General features: G+C 40.0%; 1 long non-coding RNA gene across 1 annotated transcript; it reads left to right on the top strand.

The window, feature by feature from the left end:
* The first annotated feature begins 4838 nt into the window (after positions 1-4838).
* Positions 4839-22614, top strand: LOC140850607 (uncharacterized). The gene is made up of 3 exons (XR_012133549.1): positions 4839-5174; positions 21202-21262; positions 22399-22614. It is a non-coding gene; the product is annotated as an uncharacterized lncRNA (long non-coding RNA).
* Positions 22615-22988: the final 374 nt, after the last annotated feature.

Raw genomic sequence — 22988 nt, 5'->3', positions numbered from 1 at the left:
GTGACCTGCGTTGTTTCTGTCCAGCTGTTACATCCCTGTGCCTTTAAGACTTTCAAAAAGCACTCGCTTTTTTTTGTCACAGGGGCATCAGCTTCAGGACCCACTCAGAGATCTTGCTGCCCTGTTTCCCTAGTTTCCAGCCCTCCACGCATGCACTTTGTCTGTGCTCTGGTGCGGATGGCTAGCGCTGAGTGTTTAGCAGTCCTGGGCTCCCTCTCTCTCCCCGCTCCAACTCCTCTCCTCCCGTCGGGAGCTGGGGTGAGAGGCACTTGGGTCCCGCCAGGCCGGGGCTTGTATCTTACCCCTTTCACCAGGCGCTGAGCTCTCACACATGTGGATGTAGTCTGGCTGTTGTCCTGTGTCTTCTGGTATCTCTTTTAGGATTAGTTGTATTTGTTGTATTTTCAAAAATATATATGTTTTTGGGAGGAGATTCCCACTGTCCTACTCACACCGCCATCTTGGCTCCACCTCTGTAAGGTTTCTTTCTGTGTTTTGTCAAAAGAAAAGAGAAAACACCAGTCACCCAAGTATTTTAACACTTCAGCATTTTAACAGTTCAGAACATTGATTAAAGATGAAAGTGGGTATAATGACAGTTTCCAATCTTTAAGCCTGTTGGTATTATGAAAGTCAAAAGTAAATGAAATGACAATAGCATGCATTTTTTATTCTGGATTAAAATCCTAGTTGCACTGCTTACAGCTGAATGCACTGGAGAGACTTGCTTGATCACTCAGTTTCTTTATCTGGTAGCAGAGTTAGCAACATTCACCTTTCAAGATTGGTATGAGAAGGGAATATGTATGTGTATACATGTGTGTGTGTGTGTGTTTTTACCTGGAATACAGTGTGTGTGTGTGCGTGTGTGTGTGTGTGTGTGTGTGTGTGTGTATAAAGCCTGAGATATAGTAAGTAGTAAGTGCTCAATTAATGGGAGTTTATATGAAAATTTAAAAAAAATCTATGCCTAAATAATTGATTAAATAAAGCATAGTTTTCTATTTGTCACTTTGTAACTTAGGACGGTTTCATTGGAAGTCAAAGGTAAACCAAAGAACTGTCAAAGGGAAAACTGTCATGGGTTGGGTGTACTATGGTTGTGCTAAGTGCAATGTAGCGCCCTTCTTAATGTAAAATCAGATTGACAGAGTCAGTAGAGTTAAGTTTACAGGCAAGTTTCTGAAATAATTGCTTTGTATCTTTGTTGAATGAAAAATCACCTTGTATAATCAAATTAAGACTTTGATAGTGGTCAATATCAACTTTAACTTCATTTGTGCTCTTAAAACCTGTCACATACTTTCAGTGGAACAGATCCATGGGGGACCTGTTTGCACAGTCCTTTTAAATTCTAATGAGTTTCTCTGAAGCATATTTCAAAATATCATAGTCCCTCCCCACTGGTTCAGGGCTGGCTCAGAGGCAAGTCTCTGTTTTCATCTTCAAACAACTTCAAAGTTTATTTTTGAAATAAGTTTCTTTTCCCATGGAATTCAAAGAGCTTTGCAGCCTTCTGTGAGGCAAGGAGCTCCTGACTTTCAGGAAAGCATTTAAAGAGCTGTTGATGTCTTAGTGCCTCCCTGATAGGCCTTATTGACCTTCAAAAGAGTTGTTTTCTTTACCTTTGTGTTTTGGGGCTGGTCTTGCTGGAAATGGAGGGAGGGGCTTGGGGCCTCAGAGAGACTGGTTTATCTGAAATGACGAAATTCCTTAAAAAATGTTGTCTTTGTTTCCTCTCTATTATGGATTATTGAGAGATTTTTAAATTAATGTAAGGCAGGCAAGAAGGGAAGGGAAGGAGGAAGGGAAGAAGGAAGGGAATTTAAAAAGGAAGGAAGGGGAGAGGGTAGACGGAAAGGAGAGAGGGAAGGAAAGAGGGAGGGCTGGAAAGAGGAGAAGCACTGCCCCCGCACACCTCGCGTTGTCTTCCCTAGGCTGACAGCAATCAGAACTTTTTCATTTAGAAGCTGGACCTTCTTTCTTTCTACGTGAATCTTGCGCTTACTGGAGCTGCCGCCAGGAGCTGGAGCGAGCTCTGCTCGAGGAGGGGACCCGCGGAGGTGACCTAACCGCTCTCGCTGGGCCTGCAATGGGTGAGTCCCGCCACTGGTATAACTCTGTCAAGACACATGCAGCCATGGAGAGATGGGATTTATTTTCTGTGTTGTCACTGAAGACGGTGGAGAAGGGAGGGTAGAAATGTCTTGGGGATTTTTCAAGCCAGCGCAGAATGTTTCTGTTCTAATCCTTGTCAGAGAATTGCTGAAAGCTTTGGACCAGGGACGAGTAGATCCAGGGCACCCCATCCCCTCTCTTTGAGTGTCTTGTTTCTTTCTGCTTGTTAGGGGACTTACCACCCTTCACCCAGTGCATTGTTTGCTGCTTTTCAGGAATGTATGTTTTCTCTCTACAAATGGAGCTTCAGCACTTTAAAGGCAGGAAGTGTCCTTTAACACCTCTTAGTGTTGTTCCCTGCTTTACCTCTGCAAAGACCTACCTAGTAAGCCCTTGAAAGTAATTCAACGTGTATATTTTTTCTTAAGTCAAGATGGACAGTAGACCTGCCATGAAATTCTGTGTCCATAGGAATTCTGAGAAAAGTAATGAGTCTCTTTTTTGTGAGATGGTGAAATACTTCCAATTTTTGGTTTTATTTAGAGCCAATCCTTTAGTTTGGAAAAATATGACAAGTCATTGAAAACTATTGCAAACAAAGCCAACAAGTTGCAAAATATAGGACTGAATTAGTTCATCTTTCTCCTTTATTTTTTATTAGAATAGCCAAAGTATGACAATACCTAATATGGGAACTTCTGGAATTAACTGAGTATAGTCATATTATTATCAATCTGGTATTTCAATTCAGTAGTTTTTCTCTATTCAAATTTGGGTTATTGGAAAAATGGACCAATGCCTAATTATTTTATTTAGGTGTAGAATTTTAGTACTGAAAAGAGCTTTGAAAGTTCTACAGTTATTTCCAGATCAATAGGTGAAGGAAGGTTGAGAGAGTTGTCCATGCTCATATAATCACATAGTTCATTTGGGACAAATCAGAAAGAGAGAGAGAGAGATTATTAAAATAGAGAGAGACAGTTTATATAAACATAATTGGCCTTGATCATCATTTTTACAAAGCAAACTTCTTTGGCCAATAGCCATGCCTTTATCCTTTGATAGTTGATTTTGTTTTTCACTCATCTTATAAACTCACTGGGTTTGATGGATAGATATTTGTTTTGGTAGGCAAGACTGGTTTTAGGTCAGGATTTGGTGAAGGATACAATTTCTTGAGAAATAACCAATGTGCCATTTTCTTCCCCTAACAAAATGGCCTCATGTTTCTAAGAACTGAACACATTTCCCATCTACCCTAAGCTACTGCTCCACTCAAACTCATAAACTCAAGGCTCTATCCACACTCAAACTTTCACTGTCTTCTGGTCTATACTTGTGTGTATTTAACTGTATTGTGTTCTGTTCTTTCAGGACATTTATTTTCTCCTACTTAAAAGTTTTATAAACTATTTGTGCAGGGATATATATAAGGCATGGTGATTAAAGTTTTGAATAAATGAACGGCCCCACCTTGATAATTTTCAATCTGTAATGGTGACTTCAAATCAACAATAGGCTAGGGGGTGATTCTGAATGGAAGCCTTGCAGACATGTGATCAGCCTCCAGAAGACCAGCCTTCTCTTTTGAGTCTGTGTCCCTCAAAAGATAATGTCTAGTTTGCCCAGTTCTGGCTCAGTCTTTCCCTGATAAGCTATAATCTGTATTCCAAGGACCTATCACCTGATAGCCTCTTCTGGTTCAACTTTGAAGCTGGTTTATATTCTGAGTACCCTGGAAGAAGATGTCCCCGGGTCACAGGATCAGTCTATACATCTCATGCCTCCTCCCAGCCCCCAGACAGTACCACAGGAGACCACACTGAGGAAGACTCAGGAGAAAAGGAGGCAGACAGCATGAGCAGTTTTCCCGGGAACACATTTCAGGCTACCATATTTCCGATGGATTTCCACCCAGGCGACAGCATCTCTAATCCAGGGATAGAACAAATAAGAAAGAAGCCAAAGGGGTCAAGAGTTCTACAGAAATGGACCAAAAGTGACTTCAAACCAGGTTTGCTAAACTGATCTAGGCTAGACTTTCACATTTCAAAACTTCAGAGTTGGCTTCTGAGTGTGAAAGAACTCTCTAAATTGTTTTGGGATGAAGAAACAGCTGACTTCCCTGTGAATGAAATCAGGTATGGCTCTCAAAAAAAGTTATACCTGAAGTTCACTTCATGAAACTGAAGTGTGTTTTGGGTGTTTCAATTTTGAGAGGATATGTTCCATACTTGAGGAGGAGGATGTTTTGAACAATTCTCCAGATGTACATTACAGCCTAGTCACAAATGCCTTAGGAGAAACAGGTTTGAAGTGATCTTTGCTCATCTCCATTTTGCCAATTGCCATAATAGATTGCAGATTGCCTTGATGGAATAAATAAATTTATGAGAATTAGATCTTCCATCACAAGAATGAATAAAAATTATATCCACCCCTAGAAGAATTTTAAACCTTTGACAAGTCCATGAATATTTTAGGTATCAAGGATTTAAACAATATATAGAGAATGCCAATTCAATTTGATTATAAAATTTGATGTGGTATAACTAAGCTTGGCTGCTTGAATTAATTAGAACTAGTCAAAGCCACTAGTTCCTATAAACAAGGACCCTGGGCTAAGGCAGAGTGTGATGATGTACTTAGCTAATAGTCTTTGGGAACAAAGCCAGTACCCCTGTCGTTTATGTACTGTGACTCTTTCACTAGCAGGTAGCTGATGTCAGCTTAGAAGAAGGGAGAGGCAAACAACAGGACTGATTCATGAAAATAAGACTGAACAGTGCCCTCTCAAAAACAGCACAGAACTCAAATACAGAAGGAGAGCGATTCAATTTCCAAGTGGATGTTCAAGAAGAGAGAGTAGTGTGCCACTGACAACAATGACATCATTAACATTTATTCCAAACCTGTGGGCATCGAGCCTTTAAAAAAAGGCCCAAACACTACTCAACTGCAGTTAAAAAGAAGACGCAGATCAGTCAATCAGCAGTGATGAATGTGTTTGAAGACAACATGGGAGGCATGAAACAGTTGGATCAGAGTATCTTCAGGTACAAGGGTGAGGTTTGAGACAAGATCTGGTATCCCAGCATGATCAATTACATCATCAATATGACCCTCAACAATAATGGCAGCTACATAGGTTCTGTGTCAAAGAGACATGGGTAGATCTGGCTTTCCGAAGGCATGTTGCCATTTCTATTTGCAATTCAATTAAGTGGAGCCACTAAGAGAAGGGAACAGAGGGAGGTATGCCCAAATAGGAACTGAGATCAGAAATAATATGACATCTGAATAGATAATTCATAATGACAAGGAAACACAATATGTCCTCATCCATGTTATAAATATATATGCACCTATACTAGGTATGAAAATGTCAAGTAGGTATGCATGTAAAATGTTCCAAAACATATAACAAAATATAGAGTCTGAAATGATGCCAGTAACTTACATGCTGCAATTCCTGAGAGTACCATTAATAGTTTCATTTATTTTGTTACTGTATGTATCCCCAACAAAATACCACGTTTTGGATCAGCTTCAGTGGACTAGGTTGATTTATAAAAAATGAAAACTCCTTTCTTTTAACTGCCAAATAAACAGCCTCAAATCCCTGTGATACATTTATTTTAATTCTCAGAAAATACTAACGATGTCTGTTAATAAAAGAAGTCTCCATGAATATTTGCACATTTTTAAAAGGTCTGGGCTTTTTGAGTAAAGAATACTTTCAACCAGAGTTAAAAGGATTTGAGTGGTAAATATGCCTTGGATGTTAGGCCTTAAGCACCTATCTCCCCCAGAGCTATTTGTTTATATTCCATGTGTAATATGTCTAGAGGCTTTTCCTTCTCCCTACAGAGGAGTCCAGAGTAAAAAGATCTCTGGAACTTTCTTCCTCCTCTATCCATTCTTTCTCTCTTGCCCTTTTTTCACCCAGGGGAGGAGGGACAGATTTGCAACCACCCCATGTGAGCTCTGAGTCTCAGAATTTTGCCGTTCCTCGCCTTGGTGTTAACCCTCACTGCACATACAGGTAGCATCAAACCCTCTAGGTGTTCATGGGGTATGGGAGCTTGGAGAACCAGTACCGCTAAGATGCTCTGAGTCAGATGTCTGGTGTTTCTATTTATATGTGTGCGTACCTGTGACATACTAACTTGTTAGTTACAAATAGATGACATCTCAGACCTTCCAGAGATTTTAACTTAATATTTCTTTTAATGGTTTTATGTGGGTCACCAGCCTTGACACCATACTTTTGTCCTTAACGAAACGTTTGATTGAGAGTATGACCTTGTGAAAATTAGAGTGTTGGTGAGTGTTAGAGCTAAAAGCGCCTAGTATTTGTCCTCTAAATCAACTTTGTCAATTTACAGATAAGGAATGGTGGCCAAGAATTTATAAATGACTTTCCAGGGTAAATAGTTATCAAGTCTAACAAAATCTCTGTGAAAGAAACTTGGATAGAAATTCACTAATGAGACTCATTTCTTTCTTTCTTAACCTACACATCCTAGTCTATTCTGCATGCTATTAAATTTCCAAGTCTTTCTCAGAAAGCTTGCATTTTCCAATAAGATCTCAATTCCTATTCCGATTAAGAAATGGTCTTGTTAGATTATGTTTTGTTTTGTTTTGTTTCCAATCTCTCGCAGCTGGTGGTTTCTCACTTTCAGCTATACCATTGCTGATGTTTGGGAATCTTAGTGTCATGCCATCTGTGTCCAGGCCACAGCAACTTTGACAATTAATCTAGGTTTTGAAAATATGCACATTCTCTAAAAATATTTTTTTTTTTTTTTTTTTTTTATTGTGCATTTTTTTTTTTTTTTTTTTTTTTTTTGAGAGGGCATCTCTCATATTTATTGATCAAATGGTTGTTAACAACAATAAAATTCAGTATAGGGGGTCAATGCTCAATGTACAATCATTAATCCATCTCAAGCCTAATTCTCGTCAGTCTCCAATCTTCTGAAGCATAACGAACAAGTTCTTACATGGTGAACGAATTCTTACAGAGTGAATAAATTCTTACATGGTGAACAGTACAAGGGCAGTCATCACAGAAACTTTCGGTTTTGATCATGCAATATGACCTATAAACCATCAGGTCAAATATGAATATTCATTTGATTTTTGTACTTGATTTATATGTTGATCCCACATTTCTCCTATTATTATTATTATTTTTATTTTTAATAAAATGCTGAAGTGGTAGGTAGATGCAAGATAAAGGTAGAAAACATAGTTTAGTGCTGTAAGAAGGCAAATGTAGATGATCAGATGATCAGGTGTGTGCCTATGGACTAAGTATTAATCCAGGCTAGACAAGGGCAGCAAGACATCCACGGATGCAGAAGATTTCTCTCAAAGCAGGGGGGGTGAGGTTCTGAGCCTCACCTCTGTTGATCCCCAAATTCTCACCTGATGGCCCCCCTGCGACTGTGCCTGTCTTAGGTTGTTCCTCCCTTGAGGAATCTTACCCGTCTCTGGCTAACCAGTCATCTTCCGGGGCCATACAGGGAAATGTAAAGTTGGTAAGTGAGAGAGAAGCCATATTGTTTGCAAAGGTTAGCTTTTTACTTCTTTGCAGATTTATGCCCTGTGGCTTCTATGCCCAGCACTTGTCTCGAGGTATCTTTACCACCTGGAGGAATTATGATACTCGGTAAATTCGATATGAGGCACGAATTCTATTTAAAGTTTGTAATTAGGAAGGAAGAAGAAAAGCTATAGATGTAGCATATGAAGGAAACTTGGGAGGATTGATTATTTCTTTGACATATCTTCTTGTATAGTACCTTAAGTATGTATAGGTTTTAAACTACTAACTAATTTGCACACACATATTGACATAATAGGAATACGGTGACATAAAGAAAGCAAATCTATAATCACCAGCCATCTCCAGTGAAGCCAAGAAAACCATTTAGGCACCCTAGGCATTTGTGAAAATTTATCTATGATATGATGGATATTTTCCAACTGTACTTGAACCATCAGACAAATTAAAGCAGCCCATTTCTGGGATCTGTTCACATCCCATATGTTCTTTTAACCATAGATAGTCTATAGTCATGAGATTTTGGGGTGCTACAACTTGCACCCCTCCCAACTCCTGGTTGAGTTCCAACAGTACAGATCCAGTCAAATTCGTTGTCTCACTGTATGCACATGCCAGCCTAGACATCTCCCTCCTCCTTCTCATGGCAAGTCCAGGAGATGGTGGGCTGGATGCAGCCACAACCGCAGCATCGTCCGGATCCCTGTGGAGGCTTTTTGATGATCATCCCCCGGCACGAGTCCTCCAGAGAGTGCTGATGCCGGAAGCTCCTCCTCATATCGTATCTTAGTTCATTTTCTGGGTATCCAAGCTAGGCCTTGATCTTCTGCGTAGAAACAAACAGACCCTTTGCCCACACTTTGACATGCCCTCTATACCACTGTGCAGAACTCATTGGAGGTCAGCACACAGTAACTGCTTTTTTTTTTTTTTTTTTAATTAAGAGAAAGGAATATTATCAGAAAAGAGTACCTCCATAGCTGATCATCTGACACCCTTTAAGTGATCAACATTAAGGATATTTAAAGCATGCGTTGATCTTTGATTTACCAATAGTTTTATCCTGTTAAGGAGTAATCCCCCTTTTCTTTCTTTCTTTCTTTTTTTTTTTTTTAAATTTTTAATCTACACTTACCTGAAGAATACTATGTTTACTATGCTCTCCCCTATATCAGGTCCCCCCTAACAACCACATTACGGTTACTGTCCATCAGCTTAGCAAAATGTTGTAGAGTCACTACTTGTCCTCTCTGTGTTGTGCAGCCCACCCTACCCTTTCTCCTTCCCCCCCATGCATGCTAATCTTAATACCCCCCTTCTTCTTCCCCCCCCTTATCCCTCCCTGCCCACCCATCCTCCCCAGTTCCTTTCCTTTTGGTACCAGTTAGTCCATTTTTGGGTTCTGTAATTCTGCTGCTGTTTTGTTCCTTCAGTTTTTCCTTTGTTCCTATACTCCTCAGATGAGTGAAATCATTTGGTATTTCTCTTTCTCCGCTTGGCTTATTTCACTGAGCATAATACTCTCCAGCTCCATCCATGTTGCTGCAAATGGTTGGATTTTTCCACTTCTTATGGCTGAGTAGTATTCCATTGTGTATATGTACCACATCTTCTTTATCCATTCATCTACAGATGGACATTTAGGTTGCTTCCAATTCTTGGCTATTGTAAATAGTGCTGCGATAAACATAGGAGTGCATCTGTCTTTCTCAAACTTGATTGCTGCGTTCTTAGGGTAAATTCCTAGGAGTGGAATTCCTGGGTCAAATGGTAGGTCTGTTTTGAGCATTTTGATGCACCTCCATACTGCTTTCCACAATGGTTGAACTAATTTACATTCCCACCAGCAGTGTAGGAGGGTTCCCCTTTCTCCACAGCCTCGCCAACATTTGTTGTTGTTTGTCTTTTGGATGGCAGCTATCCTTACTGGTGTGAGGTGATACCTCATTGTAGTTTTAATTTGCATTTCTCTGATAATTAGCGATGTGGAGCATCTTTTCATGTGTCTCTTGGCCATCTGTATTTCTTTTTTGGAGAACTGTCTGTTCAGTTCCTCTGCCCATTTTTTAATTGGGTTATTTGTTTTTTGTTTGTTGAGGCGTGTGAGCTCTTTATATATTCTGGACGTCAAGCCTTTATCAGATCTGTCATTTTCAAATATATTCTCCCATACTGTAGGGTTCCTTTTTGTTCTATTGATGGTGTCTTTCGCTGTACAGAAGCTTTTCAGCTTAATGTAGTCCCACTTGCTCATTTTTGCTGTTGTTTTCCTTGCCCGGGGAGATATGTTCAAGAAGAGATCACTCATGTTTATGTCTAAGAGGTTTTTGCCTATGTTTTTTTCCAAGAGTTTAATGGTTTCGTGACTTACATTCAGGTCTTTGATCCATTTTGAGTTTACCTTTGTATATGGGGTTAGACAATGGTCCAGTTTCATTCTCCTACATGTAGCTGTCCAGTTTTGCCAGCACCATCTGTTGAAGAGACTGTCATTTTGCCATTGTATGTCCATGGCTCCTTTATCAAATATTAATTGACCATATATGTTTGGGTTAATTTCTGGGGTCTCTAATCTGTTCCACTGGTCTGTGGCTCTGTTCTTGTGCCAGTACCAAATTGTCTTGATTACTATGGCTTTGTAGTAGAGCTTGAAGTTGGGGAGTGAGATCCCCCCTACTTTATTCTTCTTTTTCAGGATTGCTTTGGCTATTCGGGGTCTTTGGTGTTTCCATATGAATTTTTGAATTATTTGTTCCAATTCATTGAAGAATGTTGCTGGTAATTTGAGAGGGATTGCATCAAATTTGTATATTGCTTTCGGCAGGATGGCCATTTTGACGATATTAATTCTTCCTAGCCATGAGCATGGGATGAGTTTCCATTTATTAGTGTCCCCTTTAATTTCTCTTAAGAGTGACTTGTAGTTTTCAGAGTATAAGTCTTTCACTTCCTTGGTTAGGTTTATTCCTAGGTATTTTATTCTTTTTGATGCAATGGTGAATGGAATTGTTTTCCTGATTTCTCTTTCTATTGATTCGTTGTTAGTGTATAGGAAAGCTACAGATTTCTGTGTGTTGATTTTGTATCCTGCAACTTTGCTGTATTCCGATATCAGTTCTAGTAGTTTTGGAGTGGAGTCTTTAGGGTTTTTTATGTACAGTATCATATAATCTGCAAATAGTGACAGTTTAACTTCTTCTTTACCAATCTGGATTCCTTGTATTTCTTTGTTTTGTCTGATTGCCGTGGCTAGGACCTCCAGTACTATGTTAAATAACAGTGGGGAGAGTGGGCATCCCTGTCTGGTTCCCGATCTCAGTGGAAATGCTTTCAGCTTCTCGCTGTTCAGTATAATGCTGGCTGTGGGTTTATCATATATGGCCTTTATTATGTTGAGGTACTTGCCCTCTATTCCCATTTTGCTGAGAGTTTTTATCATGAATGGATGTTGAATTTTGTCAAATGCTTTTTCAGCATCTATGGAGATGATCATGTGGTTTTTGTCTTTCTTTTTGTTGATGTGGTGGATGATGTTGATGGATTTTCGAATGTTGTACCATCCTTGCATCCCTGGGATGAACCCCACTTGGTCATGGTGTATGATCCTTTTGATATACTGTTGAATTCTGTTTGCTAATATTTTATTGAGTATTTTTGCATCTACGTTCATCAGGGATATTGGTCTGTAATTTTCTTTTTTGGTGGGGTCTTTGCCTGGTTTTGGTATTAGGGTGATGTTGGCTTCATAGAATGAGTTTGGGAGTATTCCCTCTTCTTCTATTTTGTGGAACACTTTAAGGAGAATGGGTATTATGTCTTCTCTGTGTGTCTGATAAAATTCCGAGGTAAATCCGTCCGGCCCCGGGGTTTTGTTCTTGGGTAGTTTTTTGATTACTGTTTCAATTTCTTTGCTTGTAATTGGTTTGTTTAACTTTTGTGTTTCTTCCTTGGTCAGTCTTGGGAGGTTGTATTTTTCTAGGAAGTTGTCCATTTCTTCTAGGTTTTCCAGCTTGTTGGCATATAGGTTTTCATAGTAGTCTTTAATAATTCTTTGTATTTCTGTGGAGTCTGTCGTGATTTTTCCATTCTCATTTCTGATTATGTTGATTTGTGTTGACTCTCTTTTTCTCTTAATAAGTTGGGCTAGAGGCTTATCTATTTTGTTTATTTTCTCAAAGAACCAGCTCTTGGTTTCGTTGATTTTTGCTATTGTTTTATTCTTCTCAATTTTGTTTATTTCTTCTCTGATCTTTATTATGTCCCTCCTTCTGCTGACTTTAGGCCTCATTTGTTCTTCTTTTTCCAGTTTTAATAATTGTGATGTTAGACTATTCATTTGGGATTGTTCTTCCTTCTTCAAGTGTGCCTGGATTGCTATATACTTTCCTCTTAAGACTGCTTTCGCTGCATCCCACAGAAGTTGGGGCTTAGTGTTGTTGTTGTCATTTGTTTCTATATATTCCTTGATCTCTATTTTGATTTGTTCATTGATCCATTGATTATTTAGTAGCATGTTGTTAAGCCTCCATGTGTTTGTGAGCCTTTTTGTTTTCTTTGTAGAATTTATTTCTACTTTCATACCTTTGTGGTCTGAAAAATTGGTTGGTAGAATTTCAATATTGTGGAATTTACTGAGGCTCTTTTTGTGAGCTAGTATGTGGTCTATTCTAGAGAATGTTCCATGTGCACTTGAGAAGAATGTATATCCTGTTGCTTTTGAATGTAAAGTTCTATAGATGTCTATTAGGTCCATCTGTTCTAGTGTGTTGTTCAGTGCCTGTGTGTCTTTACTTATTTTCTGCCCGGTGGATCTATCCTTTGGGGTGAGTGGTGTGTTGAAGTCTCCTACAATGAATGCATTGCAGTCTATTTCCCTCTTTAGTTCTGTTAGTATTTGCTTCACATATGCTGGTGCTCCTGTATTGGGTGCATATATATTTAGAATGGTTATATCCTCTTGTTGGACTAAGCCCTTTATCATTATGTAGTGGCCTTCTTTATCTCTTGTTACTTTCTTTGTTTTGAAGTCTATTTTGTCTGATATTAGTACTGCAACCCCTGCTTTCTTCTCACTGTTGTTTGCCTGAAATATGTTTTTCCATCCCTTGACTTTTAGTCTATGCTTATCTTTGGGTTTATGGTGAGTTTCTTGTAAGCAGCATATAGATGGGTCTTGCTTTTTTATCCATTCTATTACTCTATGTCTTTTGATTGGTGCATTAAGTCCATTTACATTTAGGGTGACTATTGAAAGATATGTACTTATTGCCATTGCAGGCTTTAGATTCGTGGTTACCAAAGGTTCAAGGTTAGCTTCTTTAGTATCTTACTGCCTAACTTAGCTCGCTTATTGAGCTGTTATATACACTGTCTGGAGAGTCTTTTCTTCTCTCCCTTCTTATTCCTCCTCCTCCCTTCTTCATATGTTGTGTGTTTTGTTCTGTGCTCTTTTTAGGGGTGCTCCCATCTAGAGCAGTCCCTGTAGGATGCCCTGTAGAGGTGGTTTGTGGGAAGCAAATTCCCTCAGCTTTTGCTTGTCTGGGAATTGTTTGATCCCACCATCATATTTAAATGATAGTCGTGCTGGATACAGTATCCTTGGTTCAAGGCCCTTCTGTTTCATTGCATTAAGTATATCATGCCATTCTCTTCTGGCCTGTAGGGTTTCTGTTGAGAAGTCTGATGTTAGCCTGATTGGTTTTCCTTTATAGGTGACCTTTTTCTCTCTAGCTGCCTTTAAAACTCTTTCCTTGTCCTTGATCCTTGCCATTTTAATTATTATGTGTCTTGGTGTTGTCCTCCTTGGATCCTTTCTGTTGGGGGTTCTGTATAATTCCATGGTCTGTTCGATTATTTCCTCCCCCAGTTTGGGGAAGTTTTCAGCAATTATTTCTTCAAAGACACTTTCTATCCCTTTTCCTCTTTCTTCCTCTTCTGGTATCCCTATAATACGAATGTTTTTCCTTTTGTATTGGTCACATATTTCTCTTAGTGTTGTTTCATTCCTGGAGATCCTTTTATCTCTCTCTATGTCAGCTTCTATACGTTCCTGTTCTCTGGCTTCTATTCCTTCAATGGCCTCTTGCATCTTATCCATTCTGCTTATAAATCCTTCCAGGGATTGTTTCACTTCTGTGATCTCTTTCCTGACATCTGTGATCTCCTTCCGGACTTCATCCCACTGCTCTTGCATTTTTCTCTGCATCTCATCCCACTGCTCTTGCATTTTTCTCTGCATCTCATCCCATTGCTCTTGCATTTTTTTCTGCATCTCTGTCAGCATGTTCATGATTTTTATTTTGAATTCTTTTTCAGGAGGACTAGTTAGGTCTGTCTCCTTCTCAGGTGTTGTCTCTGTGATCTTTGTCTGCCTGTAGTTTTGCCTTTTCATGGTGATAGAGATAGTCTGCAGAGCTGGTACAAGTGACCGCTGGAAGAGCTTCCCTTCTTGTTGGTTTGTAGCCTTTTCCTGGGAGAATAGCGACCTCTAGTGGCTTGTGCTGGGCAGCTGTGCGCAGACAGGGCTTCTGCTTCCTGCCCAGTTGCTTTGGGGTTTATCTCCACTGTTGCTGTGGGCTTGGCCTGGCTGGGGCTGTTCCTCCAAAATGGTGGAGCCCCGTTAGAGGGGGAGCAGCCAGGAGACTATTTATCTCCGTAAGGGGCCTCTGTGCTCCCTGCTGCCCAGGGGGTTAGAGTGCCCAGAGATCCCCAGATTCCCTGCTTCTGGTCTAAGTGACCTGTCCTGCCCCTTTAAGATTTCCAAAAAGCACTCTCCAAACCAAAACAACAACAGCAACAATGAGGGAGGGAACAGAAAGGAAAAAAAAAAGAAAAAACACGCGATTTTTTTTTTTTCCTCAGGTGCCGGTCCCAGGCACCCGCGCACTGGTCCTGCTGCCCTGTCTCCCTAGCACCAGGGTCCCTGTCCTTTCAAGGCTTCCAAAAAGCACCCACCCACCGGTCCCGCAGGGAAGGAACGCTCAATATTCTTTGTCCTCAGGCACTGGTCCCACGCACCCGCTCACCAGTCCTGCCGCCCTGCCTCCCTAGCACCGGGGTCCCTGTCCCTTCAAGGCTTCCAAAAAGCACTTGGCAAAAAGAGAGGAAAAAAAGGGGAAAAACGCGCGATTTCTTCCGTCCTCAGGTGCTGGTCTCAGGCACCCACCCACCGGTCCCACAGGGAAAAATGCGGGATATTCTTTGTCCTCAGGTGCCGGTCCCAGGCACCCGCTCACCAGTCCCGCCGCCCTGCCTCCCTAGCACCGGGGTCCCTGTCCCTTTTAGGCTTCCAAAAAGCACTCGCAGAAAAGAGAAAAAAAAGGGGAAAAACGCGCGATTTCCTCTGTCCTCAAGTGCCTGTCTCAGGCACCCGCCCACCGGTCCCGCAGGGAAAAACGGGGGATATTCTTTGTCCTCAGGCGCCGGTCCCAGCCACCCGCTCACCAGTCCCGCCACCGTGCCTCCCTAGCACTGGGGTCCCCGTCCCTTCAAGGCTTCCAAAAAGCGCTTGCCAAAAAGAGAAAAAAAAAAGGGGAAAAACGCGCGACCTCCTCCGTCCTCAGGCACCGGTCTCAGGCACCCGCCCCCAGGTCTCGCAGGGAGAAACGCGGGATATTCTTTGTCCTCCGGCGCTGTTCCCAGGCACCTCCTCACCGGTCCCGCCACCCTGCCTCCCCAGCAACGGGGGCCCGTCCCTCTAAGGCTTCCAAAAAGCGCTCGCCAAAAAAAAAAAAAACTGCTCCGGTTTCTCTCCACCCGCCGGGAGCCGGGGGGAGGGGCGCTCGGGTCCCGCCGGGCTGGGGCTTGTATCTTACCCCCTTCACAAGGCGCTGGGTTCTTGCAGGTGTGGATGTGGTCTGGATGTTGTCCTGTGTCCTGTGGTCTCTATTTTAGGAAGATTTTTCTTTGTTATATTTTCATAGCTCTATGTGTTTTTGGGAGGAGATTTCCACTGCTCTACTCACGCCGCCATCTTGGCTCCCTACCCAGCTAAAAATATTTTTTGAGTGGAGGATGATAGAAATGCTTAATTGGAGGCAAAACTATCACAGAATGACGGATCCTCTAGAAGGGTCTATCTCCCAGGAACATACCAGGACAGTTTTATTTAATGATGTGAATGAGTTGGTTCTTTTCTTTTTTTTTTTCTGGAACATACATCAAGGTTACAGAAGACCAATTTGTAGGGTGGAAAATGCTGGTTAGATGAATGAGGCTAAGAAAGATACAATGGGCATCTGGAGGAAGACAAAGTATAAGAGGCGCTAGCAGAAGAAACAATGTAAAAAAGAAAATATCAACAGAAAGTGTGTTTTTGGCAAAATCTTATTAAATATCTCCTAACTATTAGGTGCTATAGATGACACCATGCCTTGGTAGATAAATAATTAAATAGGCAGTGTCAAGTCTTTTTTTATTGAGATACAATTCATAAACAACAAATTTCATTTTTTTAAAAGGTAATATTCAATGATTTTCTACATATTAACAAGATGGGGCACACATCACCACTGTGTAATTCCAGAACATTTAATCTTAGCAGAAAGAAACATCAGACCCATTCAAGCACAGTACCATTTTCTTTCACTTCCCTCTGTCCCCAGTCCCTGCAAACATTAATCTATTTTCATTCTTTATAAAGTTGCCAATTCTGAACATTTCATATAAGTGGGATTATACTACATGTGAATTTTTGTCTAGCTACTTTCCTTTACCGTAACATTTTCAAAGTTTATTCATGTTATAACATGTTATAACATGAATTTATGCCTTTGATTATAACCTAATAATCCATTGTTTGGTATAGCACGTTTTGTTTATGCATCCATCAATGGATGGAACTCATAGATGGTTTCTACTGTTTGGCTATTATGAATAATATTGCTATGAATATTCCTGTCACGTTTTTGTGTGAATATGTTTCAGTTCTCTTAGGTATATAACTAGGAGTAAAATCATTCCTCTTGTTATATTGTAACTCCATGGTTCAACATTTTGAGGAACTGCCAAGCTCTTTTGCAAAGCAATTGACATTTTACATCCCTACAGCAATGTATGAGAGTTCCAATTGCTAAAGACCCTGCTAACAATTGTTATTATCTGACTTGTTAATTATAGCCTTTCTAGCAAGTATGAAGCAGTATATCTTTACTGTTTTGATTTGGATTTCCCTGATGTCTAATGATATTGAGCATCTTTTCATTGCTTATTGGCCATTTGTATATCTTCTTTGGAGAAATGTCTATTAAAATCATTGTCCATTTTTTCAGTTTGGTTAATGTCCAATTTTATTTGAGTTGTAGGAGTTCTTTATATATTTTGAATGTACAAGTTCTTTATATATTTTAGATGCTAGTCCCTATATATCCTGGATACTGAATATGCAATTATGATTTGTAAGTATGTTCACCCACTCTGTGGGTTTCCACTTTATTGACAGTGACCTTTGAAGTACAAAAGTTTTTAATTTTAATGAAGTCCAATTTCTCTATCAGAAGTACCTTGTGTTTTAAGTTTGATATTGAGGAATTGCTAATCGAAGTTCTCATAAATTTACATTGTTCTTTATTTCTTAGAGTTTTAAAGTTTTAGATATCACATTTAATTATTTGATACATTTTAAGTTATTTTTTTGTATATTTCTAGTTTCATTCTTTTGCACCAATTGTCCTAGCACAATTTGTTGAAAAGACTATTCTTTTCCCATTAAGTTATCTTGGCACTTTTGTTAAAAAGCAATGACTAAAATGTGTTTGTTTATTTCTGAACTCTAAATTCTATTTTACTGATTTATTAATATTTATTGTCTCTCGTTATGCCATTACCACACAATCTGGATTACTGTAGCTTTTCATTGTTTTAAATTCAGGAAGTAGGTGTCCCTCAACATTGTTCTTCTTGTCATATATATTTGGCTATTCTGGGTCCCTTTCATTTTCTTGTGAATCTTACAATCGGCAGCTCAGTTTCTGAAAAAAAAAGTTAATTGGGATTTTAATCATAATTGCAATTCTTGGATTTGGTTTGCTGAGGTTTAGTAGACAGTTTTTGCCTTTAAATTCATAAAAGATATTTATCCATAGGTTTCTTTTCTTGTGATGTCTTTGTCTGGCTTTGGTATCAGGATAAAAATGGCCTTATAGAATAAACTAGGAAGCATTCCTTCCTCTTTCACCTTGAAGAAGAATTTGTGTAGGATTACTGTTAATTCTTCTTTAAACATTTGGTAGAATTCAGCAGTGAGTTGTATGGACTTGGAATTTTTTAGTGTGCAGGTTTTGGTTACTAATTCAATATTTTTGCTTGTTATAGGTCTATACAGATGGCATATTTCTTTTTGCGTCAATTTTGGTAGTTTGTACCTTCCTGGAAATTTGACTATTATACCCATATTTTCTAAATTGTTACTATACAATTCATCATAGTATTCATGTACAATCCCTTTAATTTCTGTAAGGCTGGTGGTGATGACTTCTCTGTCATTCCTAAAATCAGTAGAGGAAAGGATGAATAAAGAGACTGCCCTAAGGAGTGTGGAAGCTCAAAACATCTCCCTGCTAATATGTATCAATATCACACAAATTCTCGAATTTGCTTTTGGACTAAAATACCTTCAGTTATACAAGGAAAGGTGACCCCCTTCCATCATGGCAGTTCTAGGACACTGACTTGCAAAAGACCTTATCTTGGATTCTGGGACTGGACATAGGAGAGTCTGATAGGAAATGGCCTGAGATATTTCTCTCCCAACCTTTTCTTTTCTTTCAGTGATAGTTTCAAAGTGGCAATTCAGAATGCAGGAGAGAGATGAATTTCTTCACATAAACAAGTGGCAGGACTGAAATCTTAAACTTGGTTTGTATCTTGGAAGAGCCTCAGGCTTTTTTCCAGTTAACTAACAATCCGATGGGGTGAAGTGGAATGCTGAAAAAGAAGAGGCAATGCATGACTGGTCTGGATTTTTTTACTCGTAAATGGATCATTTACATTAACTTTCTGTGATGAAAGGATATAGGTCCAGGATATATGGGATTCGTTGGACCAGTTGTGGATGATATATGAAATGAAAAATCCTCATGGGCATGGCTCTACAAATGCTATCATGTTAGGCCATTCACAAATGTATTAAGCTTAAACAAAACAGAAAAATCTAGGATTTTCAGGCCAAAAAGAACAGTTTGAGGGTATACATTTGGACATATATGTGCGTAAACAGAAAATAAAATATTCTTTGAAGATTTTAAAATTTTTTCATTCACAGAAGCAATTATCAAAGTATATTTTCTTCCACATATCTCATAATCAGTTGCCTAGAGCATTGAGAAAATGTTTGAAATTTTTAAAAACCTAAAATGTATTTTTATATACTTCTTTACAACAGGAACTATAACAAAAATTAAATAAAAAGGCACTATTGGATAATTACTTATCTAAATTAGTGACAAGAACATAGTGTTAATAAAGCCAAATGTAAGGTTTAACCCCATACAAGGCCCTTAAAACTTACTGTTCCCTTATCATATGTCCAATTCGGACCTGTATATAGGTTTGGTTGCAAAGCATGCTGAGAGTAGGAACAGGTCAACAAAAGTATGACAGTCTCAGAGGTAGACCCATTCTACCTCTGAATCTTAGCTCTGTTGCAGATTGTACTTAGCCAACCTTCTCTGGGGCAAAATTCTACCATACATCAAAAAGTGTTGTGTCATTCTCTAGATACCCCAATAAACATTTCCTCTGTGTGGGATGCCCCCTTGAAATATTTATTTTGAACAGTGAAATCCCTGTTTAAAGCATAATCTACAATTATGTTAGTTCTCCTACTCCCATTAATTCCTAATTCATCCATAAAAGTCAATGGCAGCTAGTATTGCATAGCAAATATTCTATCTACTATCTATGTTTCTCAGCCTCTGTTACAGTTAGGAGAGGAACATATAATTAATTAACTGTGGGCATAAGGATTTAAGAGTAAATATACTACCTCTATGCTTTCTCTTCCCTGGATATTGGAAGCCATATTTTTGAGATGGTGCACATACGAGATGATGGACTCTTAACACTATTTGGAATAACCCTCATCCCACATTATACTTATAATGTAAGTATGAAATAAACTTTGTCAAGTTAGGTCATTGAGATTTAGTGGTTAATTTTTTAACAGCCCATCTATTAGAATCTGAAAAGTAGAATTGTCAAACATTTTATAAACAAAACATGCAGAAATTTGGGACATCATTTGCAGAAAGCACATCCACCTGTCATTTATGTCAGAAAGTGTGTCTTTTAATAAAGGAAATAGTCCAGTGAAAAATGGAGGGTGTCATTAAGTTAACAATACTAAGTAGAGCTTTAGGTGTCAGATAGTGAGCCATGGTTCAACAGAAGATCACAAGGGAATTGAAATAGAGAAGTTTATTACTCACAAGTCCTGGAGAAAGTACATGGCACACTTCCAGGTTCCACTCGGGAGGACGATGCAGGCAGAGAGAGTGGCAGGACTTGGGGCATGTGTCATTATTAAGGTCCGTGGGTGAAGTGCTTTGGGTTTCCCAACCTATGTTTGGATTAGTCAGTTTAAGTAAAAAAGAACAGAGCTTTAAGAAGCTCTGCAGGGGTCTTACATAATGGTTGCACAAGGGGAATACACTGGAAGGATGGGGAGACTATTTATCACAAGGGTCACATCAGGAACTTACTTTTACTTGTGATTGTGCAGGGGCTATTATTGAAGGTGTATGTTCAATGCAGGGGTGTGGGTTGTCACTTGGCCACACAAAATGGTTGCTGAGACAGCAATTTTATGGAGTTGTTTAGCTAAACTCCTGACAGAGAGATGAAATTTAGAAAAGGTAAGGTTTAGGAATATACTGATTGCATCAACTCTCTTGTCCTTTGCCATGTCTCTGACATGATTCTAGTTCCCACCTTAGGAATGCCAGTCTCACAACTTCCCTACAAACAGAAGTCAAGCCAGTATGTGTCCTTACTACTCCCAATACTTTTGCTTGTAGTTGTTTATGATGTAATCAAACGGTTCACATTTATAATTGGGACATCAGTTGGACTACCTAGGGATTAAATAATCAAAGGCCATTTTGAGTGACAACCTCTTAATTCAATAGAAATTATGAAACCAACACAAACAAACAAATTGAATTTTGTTTTCATGGTTGGGATCTTTCTGTGTGGTTCCCACTGTATATCTGCCTCTAATTTCTTTTGGTTACATGAACTCTGTAAGCTGGAAAACACTGGCATGCAACTGAGACTGCTCAGGGAAAGACCAAGCCCCAGCAGGAGTATGTCTATTGCTGCCCTCATGTACTCCAGCATGTTATTTTATCACATAGGTTAAAGATAACAAACCTCCTATTGCTTGAGTAAATAGAAACTGGGATGTCATTATCTTTTTTTTATTAATAAAGAGAATAATTCAATCCCTATAGTCTGGGAAAAAGAGAATGGGGCACATACAAATATTAAGCTCCTAATTTTCTTCAACACAGATACACAAGAGGAAGTCTGGCTTTGGAAGGGAGACCATTCAACCATTCTATGGGTTACAAAGTAAGATGCATTTTTTATTAGTTTTCTGTGAAGAAGAAACACCCTGTTTCTTAATTATCCTAGAGCCTGTGGGAACCTGTCCTTGCACCAGTTCATGCATGCGTGTGTGTGTGTGTGTGTGTGTGTGTGTGTGTGTGTGTGTGTGTAACAGTTTTATTGAGATATAATCTACATACCATAAAATGGGCCCTCCTAAAGTGCAGAATTCTAATATATTCACAAAACTGGGCAGCCATCACCACAATCAATTTAAAAACATTTCCTTTACCATAAAAGGAAATCCATACCCTTAACTGTTTACCCCAAATCTGTCCATTCTCCCAATCCCTAAGCAACCACTAATTTAAGTTTTAACTCTATGTATTTGCCTATGCTGGGCATTTCAAGTTAATGGAATCATGTAATACGTGGTCTTTGTGACTGGCTTCTGTCACAAAGCATAATGTCTTCAGAATTCATCCATGTTGAAACATGTATCAGTACTTCATTCCTTTTTATTAATAATATCCAATTGTATCCATTGTATAGATAAATCAGATTTTATTTAGGCATTCTGCTGATGACGGCTATTTCAACTTTTTGAATATTATAAATAATGCTGCTATAAACAAAAAAAAGTTTCAGATGAAGAAGATGAAGTCTTCAGGATAAATTGTTCACTGTGGGCAGGTGTTGGAAAAATCCTCCTAGAATTCCTGGCTCCCGGCTGTGCTGACTAGTGATGGTGCCACAACATGTACTGGGAGTAGGGGGACCTGACCACTGCCAGTGCCATCACCCAGAGCTACCAAATGGAGGCGCCCCTCCCAGCACCGCACCCCGGTCTGCTCCGTCCAGATCACGGGGGTGGGAGGTGCAGGAGATTGCGGCCACCAAGGGCCACCCGCCTGACCAAGTAGTGCCCCCATCCCACTATCAAGTTTCCGCTGCCTCACTGGCCCTGTGTCACCAACACAAGAGACACCACGAAGGCCTACACCTTTCAGATGCCAAGCCTTTCTGTCCCCTGGTCTGTCAACTCCTTGGGAAACCAAAAATAAAAATAATAATAAAAAGTAATAAATTCATCATACACATTTGCCTAATTTATACATAATCAAGAACATAAAATCAGATTTATTTATTTATTTTTTAAGGTGATGAAGAGGGAGGCTTTATTGACAAGGAGGAAACCAGAATTCTGGGCAAGTACTCACAGTACCACTCTAGGAGTTTGGCCTGGGGTCAAGCCTATCAGGACCAAGGGCCTCTTTGCCTTGGAGAACTCGCTCACCACTATCATCCCAAGCTTTCCAGCACCTTCTTTTCTAGCAATCCAGAGGTCCTCCTTGGCCACCATGTAGGCAAAGACAGAGACCACTCCTGGTGAGGAAGCAGCACTGCAGATGGGTCAGAGGCCTGCTAAGTGGGGTGGGCCCATCTCCCTCCTGTCAGCCCTTTCTGCCTGGTGCTCCAAGGGTGGTCCCAGACTCCAGGGAGGAATGGGAGAGGCAGGCGGAGCTGCCCCAGCCCACAGATTCCTCAGGGTAGAAGCCTTAGTGTTGGAGCAAGGGCCAGGGACAAGTGCCCTGCTCCTCCTCCCTGGGCCCGAGCATCTTCATGCATGTCCTCCTCAGGCATGTCGTCACTGCCAGGCCTGCTGTGTGGAGGGCAGCCCTGTCCCCCAAGGCCTGTCCTGCCTGTGGAGAATCCACCCCTCTGATCCTCCAGCTGCAGTGCCTCTGGC

Source organism: Manis javanica, chromosome 7 (assembly GCF_040802235.1).
Source record: "Manis javanica isolate MJ-LG chromosome 7, MJ_LKY, whole genome shotgun sequence".
In the NCBI taxonomy this organism is placed as follows: Eukaryota; Metazoa; Chordata; class Mammalia; order Pholidota; family Manidae; genus Manis; species Manis javanica.
This window is presented reverse-complemented; position numbering and strand designations above follow the sequence as displayed.